This window comes from Balaenoptera acutorostrata, chromosome 10 (genome assembly GCF_949987535.1).
Source record: "Balaenoptera acutorostrata chromosome 10, mBalAcu1.1, whole genome shotgun sequence".
Taxonomy (NCBI): Eukaryota; Metazoa; Chordata; class Mammalia; order Artiodactyla; family Balaenopteridae; genus Balaenoptera; species Balaenoptera acutorostrata.
This window is the reverse complement of record NC_080073.1, coordinates 2,252,897-2,273,947: the sequence shown is the minus strand read 5'-3', so window position 1 is coordinate 2,273,947 and position 21,051 is coordinate 2,252,897. Positions and strand designations below refer to the sequence as shown.

General features: G+C 40.2%; 2 protein-coding genes across 2 annotated transcripts in view; one reads left to right on the top strand and one right to left on the bottom strand.

Annotated features, from left to right (window-relative positions):
* The window catches only part of ACAD9 (acyl-CoA dehydrogenase family member 9), a 56,185-nt gene extending 54,672 nt beyond the window's left edge, over positions 1–1,513 (top strand). The window contains exon 19 of the transcript XR_009009571.1: positions 545–1,513. The gene's annotated coding sequence lies outside the window, so the exon portion shown is untranslated. The remainder of the gene's footprint in view (positions 1–544) is intronic.
* CFAP92 (cilia and flagella associated protein 92 (putative)) overlaps positions 1–21,051 on the bottom strand; it is a 126,982-nt gene that overhangs the window by 5,314 nt on the left and 100,617 nt on the right. The window lies entirely within an intron of this gene.

Below are 21,051 nucleotides of genomic sequence, written 5' to 3'. Positions count from 1 at the left end.
AAAGAAGAAATTATCAAGTCTATAAAAAGATATTCCACCTCACTAGTAAACAGTGAAATGCAAATTAAAACTTCCATGAGGTATTATACATATTAGTGATAATTTATAGTCAGATTTAAAGTATTTTCCAGACAAGTGGAAGTACAATCAGTGCTTGTAATCCTAGGTATGTAGCTTATGAAATAAAATCTTGCCTATTTTTAAGGAGAAGACATGTTAACATATGTTTACAATCACACTGTTTAAAATAACAAAAGAAAATACAAATGCTTATTAATAAATAATGGTATATTCGTATAGCTATATACACAAACATGGTTTAATATCATTAATACTAAGCAAAAATTAAAATTATAGATTATATACATATGCAGTAAAATTATAGAGAAAAGCAAGCGAAAGATAAAAGTTGAGATAGTGGTTATTTATGGGTAAGGGGTAAGAGATGGGAAAGGACACATGGAAAACTATGGAAATACTGATAATGTTTGATTTCTTAAGTTGGATAGTGGGTATAAGATATTGCTTTTGTTACCTTTTGCAGAGCAGAGGAAACCATAAGCAAGACGAAAAGACAACCCCCTGAATGGGAGAAAATATTTGCAAACGAAGCAACTGACAAAGGATTAATCTCCAGAATATACAATCAGCTCATGGAGCTCAATATCAAAAAAAAAACAACCCAATCCAAAAATGGGCAGAAGACCTAAATAGACATTTCTCCAAAGAAGATATACATATTGCCAACAAACACATGAAAAGATGCTCAACATCACTAATCATTAGAGAAATGCAAATCAAGACTACAATGAGGTATCACCTCACACCAGTCAGAATGGCCATCATCAAAAAATCTACAAACAATAAATGCTGGAGAGGATGTGGAGGAAAGGGAACCCTCTTGCACTGTTGGTGGGAATGTAAATTGATACAGCTACTATGGAGAACAGTATGGAGGTTCCTTAAAAAACTAAAAACAGAGCTACCATAGGACCCAGCAATCCCACTACTGGGCATATACCCTAGAAAACTGTAACTCAAAAAGAGTCATGTACCACAATGTTCATTGCAGCACTATTTACAATAGCCAGGACATGGATGTAACCTAAGTGTCCATCAACAGATGAATGGATAAAGAAGATGTGGCACGTATATACAATGGAATATTACTCAGCCATAAAAAGAAACGAAATTGAGTTATTTATAGTGAGGTGGATGGACCTAGAGTCTGTCATATGGAGTGAAGCAAGTCAGAAAGAGAAAAACAAATACTGTATGCTAACACATATATACGGAATCTAAGAAAAAAAAATGGTTCTGATGAAGCTAGGGGAAGGACAGGAATAAAGATGCAGACGTAGAGAATGGAGTTGAGGACATAGGGAGGGGGACGGGGAAGCTGGGACGAAGTGAGAGAGTGGCACTGACATATATACACTACCACATGTAAAACACATAGCTAGTGGGAAGCAGCCACATAGCACAGGGAGATCAGCTCGGTGCTTTTGTTACCACCTAGAGGGGTGGGATAGGGAGGGTGGGAGGGAGGCTCAAGAGGGAGGGGATATGGGGATATATGTATATGTATAGCTGATTCACTTTGTTATACAGCAGAAACTAACGCAGCATTGTAAAGCAATCACACTCCACTGAGGATGTTAAAAAAAAAGATATTGCTTTTGTTATTTTTGACAGTACACACACACACGCTCTTACATGTATATTTTAATAATAAAATTATATCATTTGTGAAAATAGCACAGGAAATCATGAGAATTTCTAGAAAATAAAATATGACTGGTGCAATTTAAAATGAGAAATTGGGGCTTCCCTGGTGGCGCAGTGGTTGGGAATCTGCCTGCCAATGCAGGGGACACGGGTTCGAGCCCTGGTCTGGGAGGGTCCCGCATGCCGCGGAGCGGCTGGGCCCGTGAGCCACAATTGCTGAGCCTGCGCGTCTGGAGCCTGTGCTCCGCAACAAGAGAGGCCGCGATAGTGAGAGGCCCGCGCATCGCGATGAAGAGTGGCCCCCGCTTGCCGCAACTGGGGAAAGCCCTCGCACAGAAACGAAGACCCAACACAGCCATAAATAAATAAATAAATAAATTTAAAATGAGAAATTGTTAACAATTGTGACTAACAGTGGTCGAAGTGGAAGATATAGCTGAACTCGGTGCAAAAGACCAACAAGTACAAATTAAGAGGGAAAAAAATCATGGTGGAAGGCCCTTTAAGTTCTGGTGAAAACAAAAAAAAATCCCTCACCTGCACACCTAGAACCAAGGATTAAGAAAAAGTTTTACAAGAGTAGAGGAAATCATAGTTTAGCTAAAAAGGAAACATAATCAGATAGGCATCAGACTTTTCTGCAACACTTGATTCTAAAAAGCAATGGATTTGGGGGAGGTGGGGAGGAAGATTTGATTCTATAATCCTGAAAACAGCCCAGCCACTTCTCAAGTGCAAAGACAGAGTGAAGACCTTGGATCTGCAAGCACTCTGAAAGCTTACTGTCAAAAAAATAGCAAAACAAAGGGTAAAGTAGACACAGACTCCAAATATAGTAGGAAACACAGAAATAAGTAAAGCTTGTAGTTGGGCAGGAGGATGGTAGGACTTTTAACATGGTGAAGCTGGGAGCTTGGTCCTTTCCTCAAAGAGCAAGGATCAAACTGGACAAAACTGTCAAAAGCTACCACTGGAAACTGTCCAAAGGCATACAACAAGGTGAGAAGCGTTTACTCATAAAACTACTGAACCTCAGGTAAGAAGAGTAGACGTCAGCGTCATTCCTGACATCTCAGCACGGTCAGAGCAGTGGTCCTTCTACCGTGGGCAAGCTGTGAAAATCAGCGGCTGCACTGCTCACTCTATTACAGGCTCACCTGAGTCAGACTGGAGCTTGTAGAACCCCAGAGGTGTGGTCGCTGTAAGGGACAAGAGCCATCTCAGCAGCAAACAGGGAAGGCCGGATGCTCTGTGGGGCTGAGGTCGTGACCCTACATGGCTCAAGCGACAGACCTGCAGATTCATCAGAACTGAACGGGAAGATACAGGAAACGGATGGCCTCAGAGGAACTTGGTAAGCTCTACACACATCCCTCGCTGACGGGCTGCCTGCGCGTGCACAGGAGACGTGAGAGGGCCCAGTGGGAAGCCAGAGCTGGCGCAGTCTGGACACACCCCCAGATCCCCTGGGAAAGGCCGGCACCTTCCTGGCTCCAGGTGCTTCAGCACAACTTCTGACCAGTGGTTGGCTCATCACTAAGTGACGCAGACACAGAGTTGACCCAAGGGAAACCAGGCTTAAAAATAAAAACAATGAAAAAAACGGCAGAGATAGCGATGGCCACACCCCCTGAGGAGACAGATTCCAGAGATGAAGTGCAGGCAAGTTACTCAGCAGACAACAACCCCTCTCCCCCAGGCGGAGAAAGTCACAATCCAAAGGTGTTGCCGTGTATTTCAGATGTCCAGCTTTTGATGAAAAACTAGAAGGCATGCAAAGAAATAGGAATGTGTAAACCTTATTCAGGAAAGCAAAGCAGTCAATAGAGTGGGTCCAGCAGGTTGACTTAGTAGACAAAGATTTCAAAGCAGCTATTATGAAAAAAAAAACTTAAAAATTATTCTGAAAGTTCAAGGAAAGTATACAACACTGAATAAAGAAATAGACAATATTAACAAAGAGGAATCATTTTTAAAAAGAGCTAACTGAAAATTCTGGAGTTAGAACATACAGGAACTGAAACTGAAAATTCACTAGAGGGGCTCAGTGGCTGATTTGAGCTGACAAAGAATCTGAATTTGAAAATGGGGACAACAAAAACCAGAGATTATCCAATCTGAAAAACAAAAACAAAAAATATTTTTAAAAAACTAACAGATCTTCAAGACCTGCAGGACATTATCTAGTGAACCAACATACACATAATAGGAGTCTGGGGAAGGGGGGGAAGGGAGGAGGAAGACAACAAATTTTTTGAAGAGCTAATGACCCAAAACATTAATCTACCAATGTAGGAAACTCAGTGAGTCCCAAGTAGGATAAATATAAAGAGAGCCACAACTGGACATATCAAACAGTTGAAAGAAGAAGACAACGAGAAAATCCTAGAAACAGCAAGAAAAAAAGAACCCATCATGTACAGGGGAACAACAGTGTGATTAATCACTAAATACTTATCAGAAACAACAGAGACCACAACACAACGACATTTTCTAAGTGCTGAAAGAAAAAAAACTGTGTGAACCAAGAATTCTATATTTAGCAAAAACTATCCTTCAGAATGAAGGTGAAAGAAAGATATTCTCTGATTTAAACACAGGATTTATTGGTAGTGAGCTACCTTATCAGATATACTAAAGCAGGTGCTTTAAGGCTGAAAGAAAAAGTGACGCCAGATGGTAACTAGAATCTACAGAAAGAAACATCACTGGAAAAAATATGTGGGTAAATAGAAAAGATTATATAAATAAAATTTTCCTTTCTCAACTTTCAATTTAAAAGACATGACTGCATAAAATAAATATAGCACTGTATTTGGGGGGTCACTGCACATATAGATTTAATATGACAATAATACCACAAAGGAGGGAAGGAAATGGAACTATATTGTGGAATAGTTTCTACATTTTACCCAAATTAAATTAGTAATAATCTGAAGTAGAATGGTAAATTAAGATGCATACTAAAGGGACTTCCCTGGTGGCACAGTGGTTAAGAATCCACCTGCCAATGCAGGGGACACGGGTTCGAGCCATGGTCCGGGAAGATCCCACATGCCACGGAGCAACTAAGCCCGTGCGCCACAACTACTGAGCCTGCAAGCCACAACTACTGAGCCCATGTGCCACAACTACTGAAGCCTGTGCACCTAGAACCCGTGCTCTGCAACAAAAGAAGCCACTGCAATGAGAAGCCTGCCTACTGCAACAAAGAGTAGCCCCCACTCGCCGCAACTAGAGAAAGCCCACGTGCAGCAATGAAGACCCAATGCGGGCTTCCCTGGTGGCGCAGTGGTTAAGAATCCACCTGCCAATGCAGGGGACACGGGTTTGAGCCCTGGTCCAGGAAGATCCCACATGCCACGGAGCAACTAAGCCCATGCGCCACAACTACTGAGTCTGCACTCTAGAGCCCGCAAACCACAACTACTGACTCTGAGCGCCACAACTACTGAGTCTGAGTGCTACAACTGTTGAGCCTGCATGCCACAACTACTGAAGCCCGAGTGCCTAGAGCCCATGCTCCACAAGAGAAGCCACCGCAGGGAGAAGCCCACGCACGACAACTAAGAGTAGCCTCCGCTCGCCGCAACTTGAGAAAGCCCGTGCACAGCAACAAAGACCCAGTGCAGCCAAAAATAAATAAATAAAAAATAAATAAATTCATTTTTTTAAAAAAGGTGCATACTAAAGAAAAAACCTAGAGAAACCACTCAGAAGTAACTTTTTTAAAGTTCAAAATCAAAGGTGTTAAAATTGTACACTAAAAATATCTGTTCAATGCAAAAGGAGGCAGTAAAGGAGCAGCAGCAGAGCAAAGCCAACGTGAAATACACAGGAAAAAACCCGGAAGACATAATTCCTCCCACATCAATAGTTATAACACACACAAACAGACGATCAACAGGCAGAGACTGTCAGACTTTTTTTAAAAATAAAAGGACCCAACTATACGCTGTCCATAAAAGACACACTTTAGATTCAAAGGCACAAATAGTTTCAAAGTAAAAGGATGGGGGAAAAGTACAGAAGAGAGCTGGAGGGGGTACAGTAATTTAAGACAGATCGGTCTTTATGACAAGAAATGTACTAGAAACAAAGGGGTATTTCACCATGATTAAACGGTTGATTCATCAGGAAGATGTAACAACTATAAACACAAAGGTACCAAAATACGATCAGCAAAAAGTGACAGATTTGAAAGGAGAAACAGTTAATCAGCCATTGACAGTGACGCCAATACCTCTATCAGTAATAATAGAACTAGAAAGAAAATCAACAGCGATGTAGGCAATGTGAACAACAATTAATTGACCTGACTTGCCATTTATATGATACTCCTCCCAACATCAGAAGAACATGTTTTCCTTTCAAGCCTGAGGATGGAGCATACGTGAGGCCGTAAGACAAACTGCAATATGTTCATACCACAGAAATCATACAAAGTACATCCTCCAGTCACAACAAAATTTAATTTAAAATTACCAATAGTAAGACATTTGATAAATCTCCAAGTATTTGGATGTTAAGCAACACAATTCTAAAAACCACAATGGAAATTATAAAATATTTTCTGAAAGTTAAAATACAACATATTAAATTTATGGGATGCAGCTAAAGTACTGTTCAGGGAGGAAATCTGTAGCTAAAATACACATATGAAAGAAGATCTCACATTTAAAACCGTAACTTCTCTCAAGAACTAAAGGTACCAATTAAACCCAAAGTACCAGCAGAAGGAAGAAAGTTATAACACAGTTTAGAGTGGAAATAAATGAAATAGAACAACAGAGAAAACAAATGAATTCCAAAACTGGTTCTCTGAAAAAACCAGTATTGACAAACCTTTAGCTAGACTGACTGAGAAAAAGACACAAATTAGTAAAATCAGGAATCAAAGAGGAGATACTCTACTGATTTTACAGAAATTTAAAGGTTATAAAGGATTCTAAGAGAATACTATGAATAACTATATGCCAACAAACTAGATAACTCAGATGAAATGGAACATTTCCTAGAAAGATAGAAATTACCAAACCTGTCTTAAGAAGAAATAGATATCTGAATAGACTAAATAACAAGAATAGAGACGAAATAGTAATTTTAAAATTCCCCACCAAGAAAAGTGCAGGCTTAGGGACTTCCCTGGTGGCACAGTGGTTAAGAATCCGCCTGCCAATGCAGGGGACACGGGTTTGATCCCTGGTCCGGGAAGATCCCACACGCTGCGGAGCACCTAAGCCCGTGAGCCACAACTACTGAGCCTGCGCTCTAGAGCCCATGAGCCACAACTACTGAAGCCCGCATGCCTAGAGCCCAGGCTCTGCAACAAGAGAAGCCACCGCACTGAGAAGCCCGCGCACCACAACAAAGAGTAGCCCCCGCTCACCACAACTAGAGAAAGGCCCAACACAGACAAAATTTAATTAATTAATTAATTAATTAATTAACTTAAGAAAAAAGAAAGAAAAGCTCAGGCTTAGGTGGCTTCACTGGTTACTTCTACCAAACATTGAAAGAATGAAGATCAGCCTTTCACAAATTTCCAGAAAATAAAAGAGAAAGAAACACTTCCCAACTCATTCTACAGGGCCAATAAATATTACCCTGATGCTACAGGCAGACAAAGATATCATGAGAAAAATTAAAAATATCAGCAAACCAAATCCAGCAACATATAGAGAAAAGATTAAACACCATGACCAAGTGGGATTTATCCCAAGAAGGCAAGGCTGTTTTAAAATCTAAACATCAAGTAATATAATATATTAATAACACATAAGAACCACACCTCAGTATATTCAGAAAAAAAGCAACTGACAAAAATCCAGCATTTATTCATGATAAAAACTCTCAACAAACTAGTACTACAAGAGAACTTCCTCAACCTGATAAACTGCATCTCCCCCAAACCCGCAGTGAATATCCAACCTCATGGTGAAAGACTGAGTGCATCCCCTCAAGATCAGAAACAAGGAGAGCATGTCTCTTCCACAGCCCAACATACGACAGTGTGTTCTGTACTGGAGGCTGCAGGCAGTGCGGAGGAGGGGAGGGCAGGGTGGGAGGCTTCTGCGCTGAGTATCTGTGTTCCCCCCAAATCCGTACTTTGAATCCCTACCCACTGTGGCCGCATCTGGAGAAAGGAAGAGCTTGAGGGTAAATGAGGTCATAAGGGTGGGGCTTCTCCAAGAGGGTTCACGTCCTTATGAGAAGAGGCACCACACAGCTGGCTCACCCTCCTGCCCCTGCTCCCAAAGAAGAGGTCCTACGGGCACACGGTGACGTGGCAGCCGCCCACAAGCCAAGAGAAGAGGCCTCAGGACGACACCTACTTTGCCAGCACCACGATCTAGGACTTCCCAGCCTCCAGAACTGTGAGGAAGTTAACTTCTGATGTGTAAGCCGCCAACCTGTGGTGTTTTGTGTGGAAGCCTGAGCTGACTAATACAGGAAGGAAGGAAGGGAAGAATCCGTATTGGAAAGGAAGAAGTAAAGTGATCTTTACCCATGGATGACATGATCCAATTTCAGAAGGTTGCAGTATACAAAATCAATATATGAAAATCAATTGTATTTCTACATCCTGGCAATAAACTATATAAAAACGAAATGATTCAATTCATAATACCATTAATTTCACAAAGTGTAAGGTGTGTACAGTGACAACAGAAATTACTGAGGGAAATTTAAGAAGACTTAATAAAAACAGAGACAGTTCAGGTGTATGAATTAGCAGCTTCAAAACTGTGAAAGATGGCAATTCTCCCCAAGTTGATCTATAGATTCAATAACAACTTTCATGAAAACTCCCACAGGCTTTCTTGTAGAAACTGGGAAACTGATCCTAAAATTTATTTGGAAATGCAAAGGACCCAAAATAGTCTAACAGGTTTGAAAAAGAATTTAAAGGACTTACACAATCCAATTTCAAAACTGACTGTAACGCTACAGTTATCAAAACAATGTGGGGCTGGTGTAAGGACAGGCATGTAAGTCGATGGAACATAAGAGAACACAGAAAATACTTATAGTCAACTGATTCTTGACAAAAGCGCCAAGGCAATTCAGTGGGAGAAGAGTTAGACTTTTTGAGAAATGGTGCTAGAACAATTGGATATCCATATGTAAAATGATGAATTTAGACCCCTACCTTACATCATAAAGACACAAAACAACTTGGTCAAAAATGGTTCATAGGCCTAAGTGTATGCTAAAAATATGTATCTCCCAGAATAACGCATTGGGGAAAAAATTTTGTGTGACTTTGGGCTAGGCAGAGTTCTTAGCTATGACACCAAAAGCATGACTGAAAAAGAAAAAAATTGATAAATTGGAGTTTTTCCTTGCATGATTAAGAAATAAAAAGATAAGCCACAGATAGAGGAAATATTTACAAATCACATTTCTGAATAAGCAACTGTATTTGTAACATACAAAGAACTCTTACACCTTGACAATAAGACAATCTGATCTTAAAATGGGTTAAAGATATGAATAGATATTCCATCAAAGAAGATAGATAAATTGCTAATAAGTACAGTAAAAGATATCCAACACCACTAGTGATTATAAAATCCAAGTAAAACCACAATAAGGTACCACTACACACACACTGGAATGGCTATAATCAAAAACACTGACAGCAACAAGTGTTTGTGAGGATGTGGAGAAACTGGAACCCTCGTGCATTGCTTTTGGTGACATAAAGTGCTGAAACAACAGCGAAAAACTGCTTGACAGTTTCTTGAAATGTTAAACATAAACTTACTAAATGACACAAAAATTCTACTTCTGGGGCTTCCCTGGTGGCGCAGTGGTTAAGACTCCACCTGCCAATGCAGGGGACACGGGTTTGAGCCCTGGTCTGGGAAGATCTCACGTGCCGTGCAGCAACTAAGCCCGTGCGCCACAACTACTGAGCCTGTGCTCTAGAGCCCGCGAGCCACAACTGCAGAGCCTGCGTGCTGCAACTACTGAAGCCTGTGTGCCTAGAGCCCATGCTCCGCCACAAGAGAAGCCACTGCAATGAGAAGCCCGCACTCCACAACAAAGAGCAGCCCCGGCTCACCACAACTAGAGAAAGACCGCGCGCAGCAACGAAGACCCAACGCAGCCAAAAAAAACAAATACGTTTTTAAAGTAAGTAAATAAATACAATGGAATATCAGTCAGCCGTAAGGAAGAATGAAATAATGCCATTTGCAGCAACATGGATCCACCTAGAGATTATCATACTAAGTGAAGCAACTCAGACAGAGATAGACCAATATCATATGATATCACTTACATGTGGAATCTAAAACATGTTATAAGTGTAATACAGGGAACTATACTCAATAATCTGTAGTAATATATATGGGAGGCTTCCCTGGTGGCGCAGTGGTTGAGAATCTGCCTGCTAGTGCAGGGCACACGGGTTCGAGCCCTGGTCTGGGAAGATCCCACATGCCACAGAGCAACTAGGCCCGTGAGCCACAATTACTGAGCCTGCGCGTCTGGAGCCTGTGCTCCGCAACAAGAGAGGCCGCGATAGCGAGAGGCCCGCGCACCGCGATGAAGAGTGGCCCCCGCTTGCTGCAACTAGAGAGAGCCCTCGCACAGAAACGAAGACCCAACACAGCCATAAGTAAATAAATAAATAAATAAATAAAAAATATATATGGGAAAAGAATCTAAGAAAGAATGGTTATATGTATAACTGATTCCATTAGCTGTACAGCAGAAACTAGCAACACTGTAAATCAACTATACTCCAATAAAAATTATAAGAACAAAAAAAACAGCATGAGAGAAAGGGGCTTATTTACCAAACAGAAGCAGAGTCAGACATAGAAAACAAATTTATGGTTACCAGAGCAGTAAGGGTGGCGAGGGATAAGGTAGGAGTTTGGGATTAGCAGATACACCCTACTGTATATAAAATAAACAAGGTCCTACTCTATAACACAGGGAAATATATTCAATATCTTGTGATGATTACCTGTGAGGGAGAAGAATATGAAAAGTATATGTACATAATTAATAACACCAGGAACTACTGTAAGTCAGCTATACTTCAATAAAAAATAAAAATTAAAGCTTAAAAGGATAAAAAATAGCAAATAAATTTTTTTTAAAGAAATGAATAAGAGCAGAAATCAGTGCAATAGAAAATAAAGGTACAACATAGAAATTTTAAAAAGCAACAAAGAACATTTTCTTTGAAGAGAAGAATTCACTCGTAAATGCAATTTCAATAAAGATCCCAATCACCCAAGAAACAGCAACTCAACTTGCTCTGACAGACCTGGCATATAGATCACTGGGGAAGGGACAAACTTCTCACAGAGTGCTGCTACCATAGGTCTTATGAAGGAAATGAAATTAGATTCCTATTCCCATACAAAAAATAAATTCCATATGGATTAAAACTTTAAATGAAATGAACAAAACTTTAAATCTTGTAGAGGAATCCTTGGAATAATTTTATAACCCTGGGTTAGGAAAAGATTTCTTAAGGTAAAAAGATTCAGTCATAAGGGAACAAATGGATAATTTACAAAATTTAAAATAACTTTTGTCGATTAAAAGGCACCATTAAGAAAGTAAAAAGACAACTTAGACACCAGAAGAAACTTACCACGTATATAAATACCACTGCAATAGCATTAAGAACATTAAAACAAAACCAAACCTGAAATTCAAGGGGAAAACTTTTTCCTGAAAGAAGAAATTATCAAGTCTATAAAAAGATATTCCACCTCACTAGTAAACAGTGAAATGCAAATTAAAACTTCCATGAGGTATTATACATCATATTAGTGATAATTTATAGTCAAATTTAAAGTATTTTCCAGACATGTGGAAGTACAATCAGTGCTTGTAATCCTAGGTATGTATCTTATGAAATAAAATCTTGCCTATTTTTAAGGAGAAGACATGTTAACATATGTTTACAATCACACTGTTTAAAATAACAAAACAAAAGAAAATACAAATGCTTATTAATAAATAATGGTATATTCGTATAGCTATATACACAAACATGGTTGAATATCATTAATACTAAGCAAAAATTAAAATTATAGATTATATACATATGCAGTAAAATTATAGAGAAAAGCAAGCGAAAGATAAAAGTTGAGATAGTGGTTATTTATGGGTAAGGGGTAAGAGATGGGAAAGGACACATGGAAAACTATGGAAATACTGATAATGTTTGATTTCTTAAGTTGGATAGTGGGTATAAGACATTGCCTTTGTTACCTTTCGCAGAGCAAAGGAAACCATAAGCAAGACGAAAACACAACCCCCTGAATGGGAGAAAATATTTGCAAACAAAGCAACTGACAAAGGATTAATCTCAAAAATATACAAGCAGCTCATGGAGCTCAATATCAAAAAAAACAACCCAATCCAAAAAAGGGCAGAAGACCTAAATAGACATTTCTCCAAAGAAGATATACATATTGCCAACAAACACATGAAAAGATGCTCAACATCACTAATCATTAGAGAAATGCAAATCAAGACTACAATGAGGTATCACCTCACACCAGTCAGAATGGCCATCATCAAAAAATCTACAAACAATAAATGCTGGAGAGGGTGTGGAGAAAAGGGAACCCTCTTGCACTGTTGGTGGGAATGTAAATTGATACAGACACTATGGAGAACAGTATAGAGGTTCCTTAAAAAACTAAAAACAGAGCTACCATACGACCCAGCAATCCCACTACTGGGCATATACCCAGAGAAAACCATAACGCAAAAAGAGTCATGTACCACAATGTTCATTGCAGCACTATTTACAATAGCCAGGACATGGAAGCAACCTAAGTGTCCATCATCGGATGAATGGATAAAGAAGATGTGGCACATATATACAATGGAATATTACTCAGCCATAAAAAGAAATTTGAGTTATTTATAGTGAGGTGGATGGACCTAGAGTCTGTCATATGGAGTGAAGCAAGTCAGAAAGAGAAAAACAAATACTGTATGCTAACACATATATATGAAATCTAAAAAAAAAAAAAATGGTTCTGATGAACCTAGGGGAAGGACAAGAATAAAGATGCAGACATAGAGAATGGAGTTGAGGACATGGGGAGGGGGAAGGGGAAGCTGGGACGAAGTGAGAGAGTAGCATGGACATATATACACCACCAAACGTAAAACAGATAGCTAGTGGGAAGCAGCCACATAGCACAGGGAGATCAGCTCGGTGCTTCTGTGACCACCTAGAGGGGTGGGATAGGGAGGGCGGGAGGGAGGCTCAAGAGGGAGGGGATATGGAGGTATATGTATACATATAGCTGATTCACTTTGTTATACAGCAGAAACTAACACAGCATTGTAAAGCAATCATACTCCACTACGGATGTTTAAAAAAAAAAAGATATTGCTTTTGTTATTTTTGACAGTACACACACACACACTCTTACATGTATATTTTAATAATAACAAAATTACATCATTTGTGAAAATAGCACAGGAAATCATGAGAATTTCTAGAAAATAAAATATGACTGGTGCAATTTAAAATGATAAATTGTTAACAATTGTGACTAACAGTGGTTGAAGTGGAAGATAGCTGAACTCAGTGCAAAAGACCAACAAGTACAAATTAAGAGGGAAAAAAATCATGGTGGAAGGCCCTTTAAGTTCTGGTGAAAAACAAAAAAAATCCCCCACCTGCACACCTAGAACCAAGGATTAAGAAAAAGTTTTAAAAGAGTAGAGGAAATCATAGTTTAGCTAAAAAGGAAACGTAATCAGATAGGCATCAGACTTATCTGCAACACTTGATTCTAAAAAGCAATGGATTTGGGGGACGGGGGGAGGAGGATTTGATTCTATAATCCTGAAAACAGCCCAGCCACTTTTCAAGTGCAAAGACAGAGTGAAGACCTTGGATCTGCAAGCACTCTGAAAGCTTACTGTCAAAAAAACAGCAAAACAAAGGGTAAAGTAGACACAGACTCCAAATATAGTAGGAAACACAAAAATAAGTAAAGCTTGTAGTTGGGCAGGAGGATGGTAGGACTTTTAACATGGTGAAGCTGGGAGCTTGGTCCTTTCCTCAAAGAGCAAGGATCAAACTGGACAAAACTGTCAAAAGCTACCACTGGGAAAGGTCCAAAGGCATACAACAAGGTGAGAAGCGTTCACTCATAAAACTACTGAACCTCAGGCAAGGAGAGTAGACGTCAGCGTCATTCCTGACATCTCAGTACGGTCAGAGCAGTGGTCCTTCTACCGTGGGCAAGCTGTGAAAATCAGCGGCTGCACTGCTCACTCTATTACAGGCTCACCTGAGTCAGACTGGAGCTTGTAGAACCCCAGAGGTGTGGTCGCTGTAAGGGACAAGAGCCATCTCAGCAGCAAACAGGGAAGGCCAGATGCTCTGTGGGGCTGAGGTCGTGACCCTACATGGCTCAAGCGACAGACCAGCAGGTTCATCAGAACTGAACAGGAAGATACAGGAAACGGATGGCCTCAGAGGACCATGGTAAGCTCTACACACATCCCTCGCTGACGGGCTGCCTGCGCGTGCAGAGGAGACGTGAGAGGGCCCAGTGGGAAGCCAGAGCTGGCGCAGTCTGGACACACCCCCAGATCCCCTGGGAAAGGCCGGCACCTTCCTGGCTCCAGGTGCTTCAGCACAACTTCTGACCAGTGGTTGGCTCATCACTAAGTGACGCAGACACAGAGTTGACCCAAGGGAAACCAGGCTTAAAAATAAAAACAATGAAAAAAACGGCAGAGATAGCGATGGCCACACCCCCTGAGGAGACATATTCCACAGATGAAGTGCAGGCAAGTTACTCAGCAGACAACAACCTCTCTCCCCCAGGCGGAGAAAGTCACAATCCAAAGGTGTTGCCGTGTATTTCAGATGTCCAGCTTTTGATGAAAAACTAGAAGGCATGCAAAGAAATAGGAATGTGTAAACCTTATTCAGGAAAGCAAAGCAGTCAATAGAGTGGGTCCAGCAGGTTGACTTAGTAGACAAAGATTTCAAAGCAGCTATTATGAAAAAAAAAACTTAAAAATTATTCTGAAAGTTCAAGGAAAGTATACAACACTGAATAAAGAAATAGACAATATTAACAAAGAGGAATCATTTTTAAAAAGAGCTAACTGAAAATTCTGGAGTTAGAACATACAGGAACTGAAACTGAAAATTCACTAGAGGGGCTCAGTGGCTGATTTGAGCTGACAAAGAATCTGAATTTGAAAATGGGGACAACAAAAACCAGAGATTATCCAATCTGAAAAACAAAAACAAAAAATATTTTTAAAAAACTAACAGATCTTCAAGACCTGCAGGACATTATCTAGTGAACCAACATACACATAATAGGAGTCTGGGGAAGGGGGGGAAGGGAGGAGGAAGACAACAAATTTTTTGAAGAGCTAATGACCCAAAACATTAATCTACCAATGTAGGAAACTCAGTGAGTCCCAAGTAGGATAAATATAAAGAGAGCCACAATTGGACATATCAAACAGTTGAAAGAAGAAGACAACGAGAAAATCCTAGAAACAGCAAGAAAAAAAGAACCCATCATGTACAGGGGAACAACAGTGTGATTAATCACTAAATACTTATCAGAAACAACAGAGACCACAACACAACGACATTTTCTAAGTGCTGAAAGAAAAAAAACTGTGTGAACCAAGAATTCTATATTTAGCAAAAACTATCCTTCAGAATGAAGGTGAAAGAAAGATATTCTCTGATTTAAACACAGGATTTATTGGTAGTGAGCTACCTTATCAGATATACTAAAGCAGGTGCTTTAAGGCTGAAAGAAAAAGTGACGCCAGATGGTAACTAGAATCTACAGAAAGAAACATCACTGGAAAAAATATGTGGGTAAATAGAAAAGATTATATAAATAAAATTTTCCTTTCTCAACTTTCAATTTAAAAGACATGACTGCATAAAATAAATATAGCACTGTATTTGGGGGGTCACTGCACATATAGATTTAATATGACAATAATACCACAAAGGAGGGAAGGAAATGGAACTATATTGTGGAATAGTTTCTACATTTTACCCAAATTAAATTAGTAATAATCTGAAGTAGAATGGTAAATTAAGATGCATACTAAAGGGACTTCCCTGGTGGCACAGTGGTTAAGAATCCACCTGCCAATGCAGGGGACACGGGTTCGAGCCATGGTCCGGGAAGATCCCACATGCCACGGAGCAACTAAGCCCGTGCGCCACAACTACTGAGCCTGCAAGCCACAACTACTGAGCCCATGTGCCACAACTACTGAAGCCTGTGCACCTAGAACCCGTGCTCTGCAACAAAAGAAGCCACTGCAATGAGAAGCCTGCCTACTGCAACAAAGAGTAGCCCCCACTCGCCGCAACTAGAGAAAGCCCACGTGCAGCAATGAAGACCCAATGCGGGCTTCCCTGGTGGCGCAGTGGTTAAGAATCCACCTGCCAATGCAGGGGACACGGGTTTGAGCCCTGGTCCAGGAAGATCCCACATGCCACGGAGCAACTAAGCCCATGCGCCACAACTACTGAGTCTGCACTCTAGAGCCCGCAAACCACAACTACTGACTCTGAGCGCCACAACTACTGAGTCTGAGTGCTACAACTGTTGAGCCTGCATGCCACAACTACTGAAGCCCGAGTGCCTAGAGCCCATGCTCCACAACAAGAGAAGCCACCGCAGGGAGAAGCCCACGCACGACAACTAAGAGTAGCCTCCGCTCGCCGCAACTTGAGAAAGCCCGTGCACAGCAACAAAGACCCAGTGCAGCCAAAAATAAATAAATAAAAAATAAATAAATTCATTTTTTTAAAAAAGGTGCATACTAAAGAAAAAACCTAGAGAAACCACTCAGAAGTAACTTTTTTAAAGGTCAAAATCAAAGGTGTTAAAATTGTACACTAAAAATATCTGTTCAATGCAAAAGGAGGCAGTAAAGGAGCAGCAGCAGAGCAAAGCCAACGTGAAATACACAGGAAAAAACCCGGAAGACATAATTCCTCCCACATCAATAGTTATAACACACACAAACAGACGATCAACAGGCAGAGACTGTCAGACTTTTTTTAAAAATAAAAGGACCCAACTATACGCTGTCCATAAAAGACACACTTTAGATTCAAAGGCACAAATAGTTTCAAAGTAAAAGGATGGGGGAAAAGTACAGAAGAGAGCTGGAGGGGGTACAGTAATTTAAGACAGATCGGTCTTTATGACAAGAAATGTACTAGAAACAAAGGGGTATTTCACCATGATTAAACGGTTGATTCATCAGGAAGATGTAACAACTATAAACACAAAGGTACCAAAATACGATCAGCAAAAAGTGACAGATTTGAAAGGAGAAACAGTTAATCAGCCATTGACAGTGACGCCAATACCTCTATCAGTAATAATAGAACTAGAAAGAAAATCAACAGCGATGTAGGCAATGTGAACAACAATTAATTGACCTGACTTGCCATTTATATGATACTCCTCCCAACATCAGAAGAACATGTTTTCCTTTCAAGCCTGAGGATGGAGCATACGTGAGGCCGTAAGACAAACTGCAATATGTTCATACCACAGAAATCATACAAAGTACATCCTCCAGTCACAACAAAATTTAATTTAAAATTACCAATAGTAAGACATTTGATAAATCTCCAAGTATTTGGATGTTAAGCAACACAATTCTAAAAACCACAATGGAAATTATAAAATATTTTCTGAAAGTTAAAATACAACATATTAAATTTATGGGATGCAGCTAAAGTACTGTTCAGGGAGGAAATCTGTAGCTAAAATACACATATGAAAGAAGATCTCACATTTAAAACCGTAACTTCTCTCAAGAACTAAAGGTACCAATTAAACCCAAAGTACCAGCAGAAGGAAGAAAGTTATAACACAGTTTAGAGTGGAAATAAATGAAATAGAACAACAGAGAAAACAAATGAATTCCAAAACTGGTTCTCTGAAAAAACCAGTATTGACAAACCTTTAGCTAGACTGACTGAGAAAAAGACACAAATTAGTAAAATCAGGAATCAAAGAGGAGATACTCTACTGATTTTACAGAAATTTAAAGGTTATAAAGGATTCTAAGAGAATACTATGAATAACTATATGCCAACAAACTAGATAACTCAGATGAAATGGAACATTTCCTAGAAAGATAGAAATTACCAAACCTGTCTTAAGAAGAAATAGATATCTGAATAGACTAAATAACAAGAATAGAGACGAAATAGTAATTTTAAAATTCCCCACCAAGAAAAGTGCAGGCTTAGGGACTTCCCTGGTGGCACAGTGGTTAAGAATCCGCCTGCCAATGCAGGGGACACGGGTTTGATCCCTGGTCCGGGAAGATCCCACACGCTGCGGAGCACCTAAGCCCGTGAGCCACAACTACTGAGCCTGCGCTCTAGAGCCCATGAGCCACAACTACTGAAGCCCGCATGCCTAGAGCCCAGGCTCTGCAACAAGAGAAGCCACCGCACTGAGAAGCCCGCGCACCACAACAAAGAGTAGCCCCCGCTCACCACAACTAGAGAAAGGCCCAACACAGACAAAATTTAATTAATTAATTAATTAATTAATTAACTTAAGAAAAAAGAAAGAAAAGCTCAGGCTTAGGTGGCTTCACTGGTTACTTCTACCAAACATTGAAAGAATGAAGATCAGCCTTTCACAAATTTCCAGAAAATAAAAGAGAAAGAAACACTTCCCAACTCATTCTACAGGGCCAATAAATATTACCCTGATGCTACAGGCAGACAAAGATATCATGAGAAAAATTAAAAATATCAGCAAACCAAATCCAGCAACATATAGAGAAAAGATTAAACACCATGACCAAGTGGGATTTATCCCAAGAAGGCAAGGCTGTTTTAAAATCTAAACATCAAGTAATATAATATATTAATAACACATAAGAACCACACCTCAGTATATTCAGAAAAAAAGCAACTGACAAAAATCCAGCATTTATTCATGATAAAAACTCTCAACAAACTAGTACTACAAGAGAACTTCCTCAACCTGATAAACTGCATCTCCCCCAAACCCGCAGTGAATATCCAACCTCATGGTGAAAGACTGAGTGCATCCCCTCAAGATCAGAAACAAGGAGAGCATGTCTCTTCCACAGCCCAACATACGACAGTGTGTTCTGTACTGGAGGCTGCAGGCAGTGCGGAGGAGGGGAGGGCAGGGTGGGAGGCTTCTGCGCTGAGTATCTGTGTTCCCCCCAAATCCGTACTTTGAATCCCTGCCCACTGTGGCCGCATCTGGAGAAAGGAAGAGCTTGAGGGTAAATGAGGTCATAAGGGTGGGGCTTCTCCAAGAGGGTTCACGTCCTTATGAGAAGAGGCACCACACAGCTGGCTCACCCTCCTGCCCCTGCTCCCAAAGAAGAGGTCCTACGGGCACACGGTGACGTGGCAGCCGCCCACAAGCCAAGAGAAGAGGCCTCAGGACGACACCTACTTTGCCAGCACCACGATCTAGGACTTCCCAGCCTCCAGAACTGTGAGGAAGTTAACTTCTGATGTGTAAGCCGCCAACCTGTGGTGTTTTGTGTGGAAGCCTGAGCTGACTAATACAGGAAGGAAGGAAGGGAAGAATCCGTATTGGAAAGGAAGAAGTAAAGTGATCTTTACCCATGGATGACATGATCCAATTTCAGAAGGTTGCAGTATACAAAATCAATATATGAAAATCAATTGTATTTCTACATCCTGGCAATAAACTATATAAAAACGAAATGATTCAATTCATAATACCATTAATTTCACAAAGTGTAAGGTGTGTACAGTGACAACAGAAATTACTGAGGGAAATTTAAGAAGACTTAATAAAAACAGAGACAGTTCAGGTGTATGAATTAGCAGCTTCAAAACTGTGAAAGATGGCAATTCTCCCCAAGTTGATCTATAGATTCAATAACAACTTTCATGAAAACTCCCACAGGCTTTCTTGTAGAAACTGGGAAACTGATCCTAAAATTTATTTGGAAATGCAAAGGACCCAAAATAGTCTAACAGGTTTGAAAAAGAATTTAAAGGACTTACACAATCCAATTTCAAAACTGACTGTAACGCTACAGTTATCAAAACAATGTGGGGCTGGTGTAAGGACAGGCATGTAAGTCGATGGAACATAAGAGAACACAGAAAATACTTATAGTCAACTGATTCTTGACAAAAGCGCCAAGGCAATTCAGTGGGAGAAGAGTTAGACTTTTTGAGAAATGGTGCTAGAACAATTGGATATCCATATGTAAAATGATGAATTTAGACCCCTACCTTACATCATAAAGACACAAAACAACTTGGTCAAAAATGGTTCATAGGCCTAAGTGTATGCTAAAAATATGTATCTCCCAGAATAACGCATTGGGGAAAAAATTTTGTGTGACTTTGGGCTAGGCAGAGTTCTTAGCTATGACACCAAAAGCATGACTGAAAAAGAAAAAAATTGATAAATTGGAGTTTTTCCTTGCATGATTAAGAAATAAAAAGATAAGCCACAGATAGAGGAAATATTTACAAATCACATTTCTGAATAAGCAACTGTATTTGTAACATACAAAGAACTCTTACACCTTGACAATAAGACAATCTGATCTTAAAATGGGTTAAAGATATGAATAGATATTCCATCAAAGAAGATAGATAAATTGCTAATAAGTACAGTAAAAGATATCCAACACCACTAGTGATTATAAAATCCAAGTAAAACCACAATAAGGTACCACTACACACACACTGGAATGGCTATAATCAAAAACACTGACAGCAACAAGTGTTTGTGAGGATGTGGAGAAACTGGAACCCTCGTGCATTGCTTTTGGTGACATAAAGTGCTGAAACAACAGCGAAAAACTGCTTGACAGTTTCTTGAAATGTTAAACATAAACTTACTAAATGACACAAAAATTCTACTTCTGGGGCTTCCCTGGTGGCGCAGTGGTTAAGACTCCACCTGCCAATGCAGGGGACACGGGTTTGAGCCCTGGTCTGGGAAGATCTCACGTGCCGTGCAGCAACTAAGCCCGTGCGCCACAACTACTGAGCCTGTGCTCTAGAGCCCGCGAGCCACAACTGCAGAGCCTGCGTGCTGCAACTACTGAAGCCTGTGTGCCTAGAGCCCATGCTCCGCCACAAGAGAAGCCACTGCAATGAGAAGCCCGCACTCCACAACAAAGAGCAGCCCCGGCTCACCACAACTAGAGAAAGACCGCGCGCAGCAACGAAGACCCAACGCAGCCAAAAAAAACAAATACGTTTTTAAAGTAAGTAAATAAATACAATGGAATATCAGTCAGCCG